General features: G+C 51.5%; 1 long non-coding RNA gene across 1 annotated transcript; it reads left to right on the top strand.

Annotated features, from left to right (window-relative positions):
* Nucleotides 1–1,217: 1,217 nt before the first annotated feature.
* LOC130682690 (uncharacterized) lies at nt 1,218–12,230 on the top strand. Its single transcript, XR_008995980.1, has 4 exons — nt 1,218–1,402; nt 7,872–7,990; nt 9,149–9,210; nt 11,591–12,230. It is a non-coding gene; the product is annotated as an uncharacterized LOC130682690 (long non-coding RNA).
* Nucleotides 12,231–13,927: the final 1,697 nt, after the last annotated feature.

Raw genomic sequence — 13,927 nt, 5'->3', positions numbered from 1 at the left:
GGCAGCGAGCATTTGGACAGCGTGCATATCTGTCCGCTACCTGGGGGAACTGTGCCCAGGGAAGACCCCAGAGGTTTACTCCTCCCAGGCCCCCAAAACAGTCTCTCTACCCACCCTTCCCCCAGATTTCTGCCTTTCCCCGAAACAGTGTGATGTCCTTGCTGCCACCAGAGCCTGTTTTTAACAGAGCCAAGCGGTGAGGTTCCTCGTCACCCTTTCTTCCTCTCTCCCCGGGTTCCTACGGCTTCTCGCCCGCCCGCTGGGAGGGTGTTCGGCACGATTCGCCTTCTCTCCCTTGGCCCCCTGAAGCAGGCCGGCGTGCTACGTATGTCTTCCCTGTTAGAACCCAAACTTTGCAACGTAGTCACCGGTCCGAACAGTGTGGTGCAGGCAGGTTTGCCACTAGGCGTCAGTGTCCACGCCACTTACCCACCTGGCTTCGCTGGTGTCCTTAGCATCTCTGAGGCCCCCCGCTGTTGGCTGCCTGAGCTGAAGCTTTCACTTCCTTCCGTTTTATCCCCCTTTGCACAGAACCTGGTTCAGGTGTGTGGCTACGGTTCCAGGGCCCACATTACTCTCCTGGAGAAGTAAATGGCCTTTATCATCCCTGAAGCAGAAAGCCAGCCCTCACCTGCTGTTTATTTGGGACCACCCGTGCCGCACACCTATGAAGCTCCAGCTCAAAGTAACGATGGTTTGCTTTCTTTTGAGAGTCAGCTCCCGAGTGGGTACCTTTCTTTCCCCCTGTTGATAAAGCACAGGACCAAAAAGCACATGCCTGAAACAAGCACCCACTGCCCACCAGGGAGCCCAGCTTGCCACCCTTTCCACTGCACCAGGGCCACAAGGGTTGGGGGTTTGTGTCCTGAAGCTGTACCCGGACAACTAGGACAACTGTACCCAAAGAGATAAATTAACTTCCTTGGGTCACCCCGTTCTAAGCGATGCCTGACACCTAGGCCTTTTTTGGCCCCTGATCCTGGGCTCATGTGACCATACTATTCCATCTCTGGAGGGTTATTTATTTGATGTTTTAGGTTGACTTGTCTTCATGAAAGAAAAAAATAAAAGCGGCGAATGGGAGAAAATAGGAAATACCAGGGTTGTGATGAAGCCAGAAATCTAAAAATAGCTTCTGTAAATTGCAGCCGACTCAGTTGTGGTTTCTCTTAATCTTGAAAAAGCAGCAGCTAATGACCAAAACAGGCCTGCTTTACTCAGGGCGGTAACCAGCCTCCAGGCCCTGGTGGCGCCGAAACTGGGACCACACTGCCTTCTGCCTGCCAGAGAGGCTTGTCCCAGCCACTCCTTCCAGCTGGACAGACAAAAGCAAAGGGCAACCAGCGAGGCTATCTTAAAGGAGTGACCACAGCTTCTTCAGCTGATCACCCCAGGGAGCCAGGTACTGTCCCTTCAGATTTTAAAATAATAGGAAAAAAATCCCGCGGCACTTCTAAACGGCATTTACTGGGCTAAGTACTTTACTTGTGTCATTTGACTGGATCGTCACGACTCCGTAAGATTCCCCATTTTACAGCCAAGGAAACGGAGGCAGTAAGAGGTTAACTAACTTTCTGAGATTTGCAAGGCTAAATAAGCTGCAGAAGTTGGATTTAAACCCAGGTTGACCTCTCTTCCAAATCCTGCTGAAGTCATTAGCTCTATGCAGGGCTGCTGCAGCCGTAAAACCACGCAGTAAAAACAAATGCGAGCTTGGCCAACCAGAAGGAGTTCCCTAATCGGGAGGGTTATCAAGCCTTAAAGCATCTCCTGAAAGAAACACACCACAACATAGTTCAGTCCCCTGGAAGCAGTAAGGCCTTGAGCAGCCTTTGACCTTTCAGCTGTGTACACCCCCCAACAAATGTTTGATGGGGTGCCTACTATATGCCAGGAACAGCAATGAGCCAGACCTACGCTTTACTCTGATGAGCTTATGTTCTAGGAGGAGAGGATAACAAGTCAGTGACTAAGTAAACAAGAGCAACCCAGAAGGGGAGAAATGCTGTGGAAATAAGGTGATGTGTGAGTGCTGGGGTAGGTGGGCACCCTTGGCTTGGGGGCACAGCACATCCTCTCTGGGGAAGCAATTTGGTATTGTTCAGAATATCCCTCAGGATTTACCATCTCAGGGTGGGTCTTTCCAGACCAAGGGGCCAGCAAAGACCCTCCACCCGACCCCAGTGGGAACAGGCTTGAACAGGGAGCAAAGTTTCATGTTTATGGGAGCCACCCTGGCCACTGTCTGGAGAATGGGCTGCAGAGAGGCAGGAGAGGAAGCCAGAGGCCAGTGTCCAGGGGCGTCAGTGGGCTTGGGAAGAACAGGCGGGGCCTGGCCTTGGGGCCACTGCGGCGGAGGAAGGCACGGTCCCCCCTGCTCAAGCTGCCGTGGACGGGGGCTTCCGCTCCGGTGCCTGGGGGATCAATCAAGGGGAGGAGGACCTCGGCTGGCGGTTGGGGGACAGGGAAGGAGCCACGGCCCTGCGTGCTGCACCCTCATGGGCATCCTCCCACCTAGCCCGGTTTCTCCAGGATGCCTCTGCCCTCAGGGCACCTTCGGCTCTGTCCCCAGATCAAGGGCCGCATGGACTGTGCAGAGTCCCGGGCCTGAGAGAGTGATAACTCCGTGGGGAAGCTGGCCCGAGACCCTGCTTGTCCCTAGCCTCAAGGGACGCTCTGGACCCTGCCTGCCACCCGCACCTGGAGGGAAAGACAGCCCCTCACGTACGGGCCCCTGGGAGCCCCCAGAACCCACATACATGTGGGAATGACCTGGGGGGGGCCAGCCCAGCCTTCCTGGTTGATGTGGTTGTGGGGGATGCGGGCAGGGAGCTGAGGCTGCCTGCCAGGGCTTTGGCCTAGACAAGGGATGACCAGGTGACCCTTCCTGAGACAGGGAAGCCTGGGGCGGGGGAGCAGCTGTCTGGAGGAAGATCTCAGCCTTCTGTTTATTTAAGTTTGAGATGCCTGTCGACCTCCAAGAAGTCATGTCAAGTAGGCAATTAGAGAAAATACTCAAGGAGAGATGGCTAAGGACCACCGGCTGTCCCCACACAGGGCCCAGGGGTGCGGGGCGACCCCCTACGCCCTCTGCTGCCCTTCCCAGCCTCAGCCCCTCCCCATCTCTGCTCAGCCACCTCTCCCTGTGACAGCCACCACACAAAGGGCATGTGGCAACTCCAAACTGCTTTCTCCCTTGAAGCTTAATTAAAAAGTAATATTTTTTTTAAAGCCACTGGCTCCGTTGCAGAAGAAAGGACCTTCTCAGGGAGAGGTGGGGCCCAGCAAAGGCCAGCTGTGTCCTAAGGGGTCTTCTTCCCATTGTTCCCACCTGGGGCCCCTCCCTTGATGTAGTGATACCGCCAGATGACATTAATTTGAGCATTTGCAATGAAGCAGGCCCTGTGCCAAGCACCTCATATGTTTTCTCTTGCCTTATCCTCCAAGGACCTTGGGAGATGGATAATGACTATTGTCCTAAATTCCTAAATTTTCAGATGAGGTCATCAAGGCTTGGAGATTTTAGTGAGTTACTAACCCAATGTCTCACCAGTAACAAGGGACAGAGATGGGATTCAAACCCATCTGTTGGCCCCAGTTTGCTGGGCTCCCAATCCTACAACCCATAGCAGGCCCGTCTTCCCCCCAGACCCCAGCACCCCAGGCCCTGGCGCAACGCCAGAGAGGGTGGGTGGCCTCGGAAGACCCAGGCCTTTGCCCCCACGTCTGCACCCGTGCTGTCCTCCTCAGCTGAGGCTAGCACACCACTGCCACCAGCACAGGGAAAACAGTTTCTGTGTGAACAGGTTTCTGATCTCAAGAAGGCAGCGTGCCACACAGGCTGCCCAACCCCTAGGCCAGGCAGTCCTGGCCCCGCCCCTCCCCTCAGCCCCGCCCATGCTCTGGGGCGTGGGGAGAAGCTGGGAAGGCACTGAGTGGAGCCCAGGAGGGTGGGAGCAGGGCTGTGGGCACTGCCCACCCATACCTTCCTCCCAGAGCCCACGTGGGAGATGACAGGAAGAGCATGGGTGAGGAAGGGAAGCAGGGTTTCCAACAGATTCCGCAATGGCTCTGCCTCACATCAGCTGATGACCCACGTCAGGTCACGTACCCGCTCTGAGCCTCAGGTTTCCTCTCTGTATGAGGGGAACACCTACCTTTGTAGTGTTGTGAGATCAGTGATAATGAATGTGAAGACAGTGCCAGCCGGGTCTCTGGGTCATCAAAGTATGGATTGTGGTTAAGAGAGTGAATTCTGGAATCAGGCACTTGGATTTTGATTTTAGTAAATTACTGCATACATTTAAACTTGGTTTACTCACATGTAGAATGACAATAGCAATAGTACTTATGGCACAGGGTGGCTGTAATGGTTAAATAAAATGATGCATGTGAACAGCTTAGCCCAGAGCCTGGCCATCAGCTTTAGGTTAGATCACTAAAGTTTTTTGTTTTCTTTAATTAGCAAAAAGTCTAGAAGCAATCACACCTAACGAGCAATAAATACACTACCACCCACATTTTGTTTTCTAAATATATTCTCTACTATAAGATGACAGAGCCCCTTAGAGTAATAGCCAACTCTGGGCTGGGAAAATAAAAGTACCAGGTAAGCCTACAATACTTTGCTGTTCCAGAAAGCAAAGAGCTCAACTAATGGGAAGATGTCAAGGGTCCACAGGACCCAGCTTGAAGTTGCTTCCATGGACCGTATTTGACTGAAGGCCATCAGAAACAATAATCACAGTAATAGATTATAATACATCGAATAAAAAAATCCATAGTGATCTCCAAAGTGAAGGGATTGAATTTTGCAACCCACCAATGTAGCAATTGCCTTAGGCAAGGATCATCTGTGGATGCTAAGACTACTGATGAAGGTCGCCAGGGAACAGAATATTCACAAGATCTTAAAAGTAATACTCCACAAGTTTCTCAGTGACTACTGTTAAAAACAAAAGAAAGAAACAGGCCCCAAATGGAGTCACCTGTGCTAAGCCAACCAAGACTTAGTACCCAGCCTAACTGCAGTTCCAGCCTCTCCCAGGAACCTAACCTTTAACCAGTCAGTCTGGAATTACCTGGTTAGCACCAGTGAGGTAATCTTCCTGATAGACCCTTGTTGCCTCTCAAAGGAAGGGGACCATGCCAGAAACAAGCCACTGTTTGCTAGAATAACATCCTTGCCTGGCCTCCTTCTGCCTATAAAAGTTTTCCATTTTGTAAAGCTCCTCGGATGCTTTTTGCTGGATGGCCTGCGGCCCGATTCTTGAACTTTTTAATAAAACCAGTAAGTTCTTTAAAGTTTACTCAGTTGAAGTTTGTTTTTTAACACTACAAAATATAGAAGATATCTTTTCCATGGAAAGATTTGACTGCCATTACTTGTTATGAAAATCAGCATTATCGATAATGCTAATAATCAATAATAGTACTCCAGTGGGAACCTCCTGGGGAGAGTGAGGTGTCACTGTGTTCCTCCTGGAGAATCTCTCTGGGGTGACGGAGAGAAATACAATGTGGTAAAGGGCTAATTGGTGAATCCAGGTGAAGGACATAGTCATTGTGCTGATCTTTCAACTTTTCTGTAGGTTTGAAATTTTTCAGAATAAAAAGCGTGTGTGTGTGAGTGTGTGGTGGAAGTCGGGGGGGAGCATTGGGGTGGGTGAGATTTGGGGCTGTGCTGGCCTCGATGCCCCCTGACCTCTGTCCCAAGCTCAGGGCTCAGCCCCAGGCTGGCCTGAAGCTTGGTGCTCCAGGGAGTGTGACTGAAGAGGTCAAGAGAGGCAAGGATTTCAGGACAGGAGAAGCCAAGCATCGCATCCTGCAGCACAGAAGGGATTCTTTCATAGTGTCCCCAAGTACAGTCTGCACAGAAAAGCGAGGGCAGAGGGAGTTCTCAGGGCTGAAGGGTGAGAAGTACGGTGTCAGGGGAGCTGGTACAGAAAATCTGGCATCTCTTCAGCCCTCTGATCTGGCGACACTCCAGCTTGGGCCTGCACAGGACCCAGAGGGGAGCCCACCCTCCCCGTCTCCCTCCTCTTCTCAGAGCGCCTCTCCCACCGTTTAACGGCACATCAGAGGGCCTCTGCCCGTCACTCCACTCCACTGTTTGACGGGGTCCTCGGTCTCCCTCAGCCAGCTCTTGACTTTCGGTCCCTCCTCCTGCCCCTCTTCCTCCAGGCTGCACCTGCTCGGTCTCCTTTGCTCACTACTCTTATTCAAACTGCTCCCCAAACTGGAACATTTTCCAGGGTCAGACCTGGGGTGTCTTCATCTACTCCTCGCACTCTCCTTGGGCAATTTCATCTTCACACAACTCCCCGTGTGCTATAAACACCCCCACATCGGCGTCTTGGGTCCCAGTGAGTGTCCCGGTACCCAGGCACGGGCTCTCAGCTCTCTGCAGGACTCCTCCGTCTGGACACCCTGCAGTCACCTCAAACCCCAACTTAGCAAGGCATGCTGTCTGTGCCCAGACCCCCTAAACGCGCTCCTCACTGTCTCTTCTCCAGGGTAATGATCACTCTACCCAGTTGGGTTCTGGAAACCTAGGAGCCTTCCTGACCCCTCCACCTCACCAGTTCCCTAAACCCCATCAGCCACCCAAATCCTGCCGTTCCACCTCCTAAGCACACCTCTCATCCATCCCTCCTGTCCTGCCCACAGTTTTAGGGCAGATTCTCATCAGATGCCATACAGGTGACTGAGTCGCAGTTAGGTCTGCATGCCAGCCCTACACTCCTCACCAACAGTAACCTTACAGCACAGACCTGACCCTGTCGCGTCACTGTGGAGCACAAGGTCCCTCTATACTTAGCTTCAGTTTCTGGTATTTCCCTCATCTGGTCTTCGGGAGCTATTTGCAGAACCCCAATATGATATTGTGGTTTATAATAAGTAATAAATATTTGGTCTTCATCCTGTTCCCGGCAGAGTTCTTACCCTGGAATTTACCCTGGATTTTATTTTAACTTATTACCCTGGTATTTCCTAAGTGAGAAAAGCAGTAAAGATGTCTTTTGCTGTGTTAATAAGGCGGCTTTTGGAAAGCCCCTAGGTCACCTAAGGGTGGGGGCTGGGCACCAAAGGACTCAGCCGTGTGCTTGGAGGGTTAGAAGTTTTAGCCCCACCCCCAAACCTCCAGGGACCGGAGGTGGGCTGGAGCCTGAATCACCCAATGGCCAAGGATTTAGTCAATCATGCTTCTGTAATGAGGCCTCCAAAAAACCCCAAAAGGCGGGGGTGGGTTTGAGAACTTCCTGGTTGGGGAACCAGAAAGTACACATGTGCTGCTATGATGGGCTCCACATTCATGGGACAGAAGCTCCTTTGTTCGGGACCCCACTTGTCTATCTCTTCTTCTGGCTGTTGCTTCGTAACCTTTAATATCCTTTATAATAAATTGGTGTCTTGAGTTCTGTGAGCTATTCTAAAAAAAAATGAATTGAACCCAAGGATGTTATCTCCAGGTGGAGAGTGTCAGAATTGAGTTGAATTGTAGAATCCCCAACCGGTGTCAGAAAACTGCTTGGTGTGGGGACACCCAGACACACCGGAGACGGTGTCAGCTTCCCGCGCAGACACGCCTTGCTCCCCGCCTCCGTCTGCACTTTTCCCGATGGTCCTTCCACACTCAGCACACACCGCCTGCCCTTCCTCCTCAGAATCTGCCAGGCACACTCTTTTGAGAGCTCACATATGATCTGGGTAGGATTCCGGGATCTCCTTTACTGCATTATATTCGAGGAATTTACTTCCATGTCTATGGCCCCTCCCGGGCACACTTTAAGCAGGGACGACGGCTTTACTCACTGTCACCTCCTGAGCTCATCACTGTGCTTCACTTTGTAAATGCTTGATTGTTTCAGACAAATCCATCTGCAAAAATCCTGGAGCCATGCAACATCCAGGACTGGAAGAGAACCCACAGAACACCTAGTCGAACACCCTCAATTTCGTCCGAAGAAGCTGGGAATTGGCGAGACAGGTGACTGGCCCAAAGTGAAATCACGTATTGTTGCTGGACTTGAGATGATCTTTTTCTTTAGCCTGTAAAAGGGGGTATGGAGATAAGCAAAGAACGTGTGTGAGGAGGTGAGGGGAACTCCAGGCTTTGCAAACCATATACATGTGCACGGCTCACAGTGTGGGGGCTGTTTGGGTTTATGGAAAATAACATGGGTGGTGTGTCATTTTTCCTCTTTTTATCAGCATCCTAATTTGCACTCAGTCTGATGCCGGCCTGGCCTGATTTCGCTCACACCTTCGCTTCCGGCTCGCGGCTGGCAGGCATGTGTGAAGGCACGTTTGCTCACACGTGAGGCCTTCTGCCAGGCTCAGAGGGCATCTAGAGGGTGGCTGTTCCTTTTGATAATGGTTTTTTATTCTCATGGCCTCATCAGGGTTACTTGGCCATTTGGTATCCCAGGCAACCTGAGTGCAGCTCTTGGATGTTTTAACCCAAAAAAGGCCATTCCCAGGGGAGGAAAGAAGGGTCCTCACTAGGGGCTGCCGGCATGCCCTCAGAAAGCCAGGGCACAGCCCGGCAAGGGGCCACCTGGAAAGGGACCGCGTGAGCTCTGTGTACTACTCGGGCTTTTCTGGATGTAAGGGAAGGCCTGAGGAGAATGCCGGCTAAGTGAGAACACAGCTAGGAAAATAGACTTCTGCAGACTAAACCCTAGCCGAGTGTTTCTGCAGGGGAATCCACAAATTTTGCATCAGCCAAATGCAGGTTAAACTTGAACAGGTTCACTGTCACCTCCTGAGCTCATCATTGTGCTTCACTTTATAAATGCTTGATTGTTTCAAACAAATCCATCTGCAAAAATCCTGGAGCCATGAAACATCCAGGACTGGAAGAGAACCCACAGAACCATGAGGTTTCCTGCAGTGTTCAGAGAATCCCCCGAGCCCTTGTCCAGGGGGCAACCTCTGGCCCCACTGCCCTTGACACTAGCCCCAGAAGGTCTCCCAAGCCCACCGGCCTGCACAGCTGCCTGCCTGCTGCCACTGCAGCACTGCTTTCTACAACTGCCTCTGAAAACTTGCCCAGAGATAGAGAACATCTGTAGTTACGATTTTATAGGGCCTCCAACTATACAACACTGGGCCACCTCCACATTGGCTGTCTTGTTCCTCACAGGAAAAGAAACAAAGGAAGCTGCCAAGCTGGGATCTGCAGGAGTCATCAAAGCCTTTCCAGGGGTATGGCAGCCGGGGTATGCATGCACCCCGAGGGGAGAGGAGGGGATGCTCTGAGCACCCTGCCCAGCAAAGGCCCTGATAAACAGACATATCCTTCACACCAGAAAGCGACCTCGGAACTATTTGCAGTTTTTCAGGGTATGGTGGGCAGGGAGGTGTGGGGTGCACAGAGGCCCGCGCAGCGCAATGCCAGCAGGGACAGAGCTTGGCCTTGTGCACCCCCCGCAGTTGCCCCCAGGTGTACTGCTGCGAGTGGCACCTCGTTGAAGGTCCCTGGGAGGTTTTCCCTGTAGCTTGTACTCCCAAGCCAGGTCCACGGGGCCCAGGTATTTCCCTTGCTCTGGTCCCCCCACCCCCAAGTATTTTACAGGACCTGGAACTGCTTCACTCCATCACTTCTAGGGTCTGCAAGGGCGTAGGACACGTGCTCTCCACAAGCCATCCCGGGGCTCTAGGCCCCTTTCCCTGTGGTTTTGGATGAGCAACTGCTGTCCCTAGGCTGTGACCTGCCCAGGCCCTTGTGCTCAGCAGTGACCCTTGTTAGCACAAGAAGCTGAGACCCTGCTGGTGCATCAGAGCTTCACTGCATCCTGAGCCCGTGTCCAGGAGGGGTGTCTCACCACCCCCTTTTCCTTCTGGCTTGCTTTCTTATTTAGGCTTCCTCCACCCTTCATCCCCTCCCCACAGGCCCCCACCTGGCCCTTAAGAGTGGGAGGCCAGGGCCAGGGAAGTGTGGCCAGGGAACCTGGGGGCAGCCTACACTGTTCCTCACCAGGATGCTCGGGAGGAACCTCAGACCCTCCGGCAAGGCAGTTCTGACAGGGCTAGATGCTAGGGGTGGACGCTGCTTAATCTTAAATTGAGACCCTGTATTACATAAACATTAGGCTTAACCATGAGTAAATCAAAAACTGCAAAATAACAGTGGCTTAAAACAGATAGATGATTGTCTCTTTCATCCCCACAAGGTCAGATGCTCTGAGACACTTATAGGGACGATGAAGGACCCGGCCTACTTCTGTCTTAACAGCTCTGCTGTGTGTGATCAGTCCCCAAGGTGTCTCTGGGGGGTTCGGACCACTGTTGTGGCTCTGGAAAGAGAAGGGGCACTACTCTCTTTCTTAAGGGCACTTCCTGGAAGTTGTAGCCATTGCATCTGCTTACATTCCATTGACCAGAATCTGGTCACATGGCCACACCTGGCTGGAAGGAAGTCTGGGAAATGTAGTCTTTATTCCAAATGGACTGTGCCCAGCAAAAAAATTGGGGTATGTCTGAAAGGAGTGGAGAATGGAGAGAAGTCTCTGCACAGACCTGCACTCCTACACATGTGCATAAGTGGACACCTACTTTGAGAATCCTTTGTTATCACGGGGATTCCTTCAGAGTTCTTATTCTGAGGAAAACCCTTGCCACTTCCGCCTCCCTCCACCCCACCCAGGCAGTGTTTCTCGACGTGCAGCCTGCAGTCCACATGCCTCAGACCCCCTTGTGCTGTTTAGACAGATTCCTGAGCCCAACACCAGGCTCCCTGAGGTTGAATCTCTGAGGGTGAGCCCTGGGAGTCGGCCATTTGAATACACCTTGTAGGTCATTCTTACACATGCTGAAACTTCATGTCCATTATTTAGTCCATCTCAGAGAAATGAGAAGAAAACTTCTGAGACTGCTAAACATAATACCAGGACTGACACTACGAATGAGTTGGGGGGAGAAGGGGATTAGGAAATCATCGATTCGTTCACCAGTTAGTGCCACGCACAGATGACCTGACCCAGCCTCAAGGAACTGGCTGAAGATCATCAGGGGAAGGCTTGTTATCCTCTGGTCACCACATAAAAATAGCCTTCTCCACTGCAGTGAAGGCAGGCAGCAGCCTCAACGGGGAGGCCACAGAGCAGAGGTGAGGCGCCCAACATTCGGCAGCTGCTAGCCACCACCAGGGAGCCAGAGAGCTGCCGGGACACCCTGGGAACTGAAGAAGGGAAAAGGAGAAAAGGAGGTGAAATGAAAGTCCAAGATCAGGACCTCCACGGGGTTGAGGTTTAAGACGCAAAGGCTTGACATGAGTGAGTGGGTCACCAGTGGGGACAGAGCCACCATGTGTTGGGGGAGGGGTGCATTTTTTGCAGTCACCATGATGGGGGACAGGCGTTACTGGCACTTAGAGACCAGCGACTCTAATCGTCCTGATCCTGAAATGTGAGGAAGAATTTTCTCAAGACCCTTGGGATTTTGATGTTTATAATTATCGAAGCTTAGAAACGAACTCCATTTTACATGATATACCAAAACATACAGGTAGTATTTTTTGAAACAACATATATACATATATTTATACTGACATTTTCAGGAATGCAACTATCACTTGTTTTTTCAGAACTCCACCAAGGGCGTTCACAATTTCAGGAATGCAGGTCGACCACGACAGCGCCGTTCACAGTGTCTGACTCGCCGTTGGCAACAACGTTCATGCGTCATCTTGACGGAGGTTTTCCACACGTGTGCATGTGTCTGAGTCCCTTGTCAGGTCTTACAAGGTAGACATGACTGAGCATTTACATTTTTTTTAAGTGTAGTATTTTGTTTTAAGTTACTTGCCCTCGAGTTTTTCTTTGGAGTTATGTAGTTTTTCTAGTTCTATGGACTTAATTACAGGAGAATAAAGGGAAGTTACAAATGTCACACAAGGGGCTGCTGGGTGCAGGGGGGAGCCTCTGGCCCACGGTGGCTGACCAGAACGCTTGCTGAGCAGTTCCAGCGCATTGCACTCCCGCGCCGAGCGGCGGGCTGCTTTCAGTTGACTCTGTGCATCCTCGGCACAGACCCACCTCTGAAATCATCCCCGATGGCTCAGACTGCGGTTTCCCTTGCTGCGGACACGGACTCCTCAACAGGGTTCTTGAAAACTCGACACAGTCATACTGTCACCAGGGACATTCCAGCACCCTTACTCTACTCTCATTTTGACTTGAGGACATTTTGATACAGACAAAACCATCAAGCTTTGAACTATTTTTATTACCAAGTGACAAATGAAACAGATGTGCTGCACCCATGCCTAGGCCGCACCTGCATCTCAAGCGATGCCAGTCTCCCCCAACCCCCTGGGACACGGGGTGGTTACGGCTCAGAGGTGGGCTGGCAGCCAGGAGGGTCTGCTGTGCCAATTTCCTGGTAATAAAAACCTACTTTTACATTTTGTTGTTGTTTTTCTGTAGAAAATAGCCGACCGAAATGACTTTCTGAGAGTTCCCTGTTCCACCCCAGAGGAAACAGGGCTAATGAATAGCAACTTAGTTGACCCCAGGAGAACAAGAAGTACCCTCAAGTCTCAGCAGAGGCTATTCGGACACCACTTATCTCTGGCTTCGCCCTGCTTTTGGTGGAGAAGATGGAAATGATGGTGGAGACCAACTGGCTCTGGGTGACACTACACAGCTGAGCGGTTCAATCCAGATTGGACACTGGAATCATCTCAATTGCTTTAGAAAAGGACAGGTGCCTGGGTCCCACCCCAGAGATTCGGATTTCACTGTGCGGAGCGTGGTGTGGGCGCTGGTGCCTTTACACGCCCCCGGGGTAGTCAGAGGTGCAGGCTCAGCCAGGAGCTTCTGCCCTAGCTCCCCCAACAGCTTGTTCCAAGCAGCCTTGGGTTGGGCATCTCCCATTTCTCCAGCCCCAAGGAGAAGGGCTTGGTGATTCATCGCCAAGCCAAACCGGTCACTACTCCTTAATAAGATGAATTTTGTGTCCCCCACAGTAAGTCATCCCGTCTCTGCCCCTCTTCTGCTCCTGACAAATCTCCGTGTGCTTCTCCTTTTCTTCTCTTCATATGGATATTCTGATGCATTCCGATTGCTTGAAAGGCGTCTTAGTCATCATAAGCATTTATTGGGGGCTACTGGGGGGTGGGGACTGGTAGGGAGAGAGCTGATGGCGGTCCATCTACTTTCACCCAAGAAGACCCTATAGAAATGATAGGTTCATGGCACTGTGGAGGGCCCTGGTCCAGGTGCCAGCTCTGGGCAGGATGGCCTGATGGCCAGGGTGGAGGGTGGGTATTTGTGCTTATAAAGTCCAGGGAAGGGAGCATCTCTTCAGAAAATTGCCATTTGTGATCGGGCAGCTCACATGACTTGGCTTCACGGCCATTTCCATCCATGCCGCTGTAAACCAACATTGTGGGCCCCTTGTTCTACGGTCATTGTAGATTAAAATCAATTATAACACTTGTTATAATTGTGGATTGTGTCCCCGCAAAATATGTTCACATCCTAAACCCCCATGCTTCAGAACATGACTTTATTTGGAAATAGGATTGCTACAAATGTAGTTCATTAAATTAAGATATGGTCATAAGAGTAATCTGATAGACTTGTGTCCTTATAAGAAGATGGCCTTCTGAAGACAGATGCACACAGAGAAAATCCCCCTGTGAAGGTGGACAGTTGGGCCTATACAGCTGCAAGCCAAGGAAGGCCAAGGACAGGCGGCCTACCCCCCCCAGAACGGAGAGAGGAGGTGAGACAGATGCTCCCCTGGAGATTCTGAGACAGCACAGCCCTGCAGACGCCTTGATTTTGGTCCTCTGGTCTCCAGAACGTACCAGAATACACTTCTGTGTTAAGCCACCCATCCTGGTCCTTCGTCACAGCAGCTCTGGGAAAGCAACACACAGCAAGTCATGGTGCCCACTTGTGTTTGTGGATCATGC

Source organism: Manis pentadactyla, chromosome 2 (assembly GCF_030020395.1).
Source record: "Manis pentadactyla isolate mManPen7 chromosome 2, mManPen7.hap1, whole genome shotgun sequence".
Lineage (NCBI taxonomy): Eukaryota > Metazoa > Chordata > Mammalia > Pholidota > Manidae > Manis > Manis pentadactyla.
The sequence above is the reverse complement of the archived record's forward strand: the minus strand, read 5'-3'. Positions and strand labels throughout refer to the sequence as shown.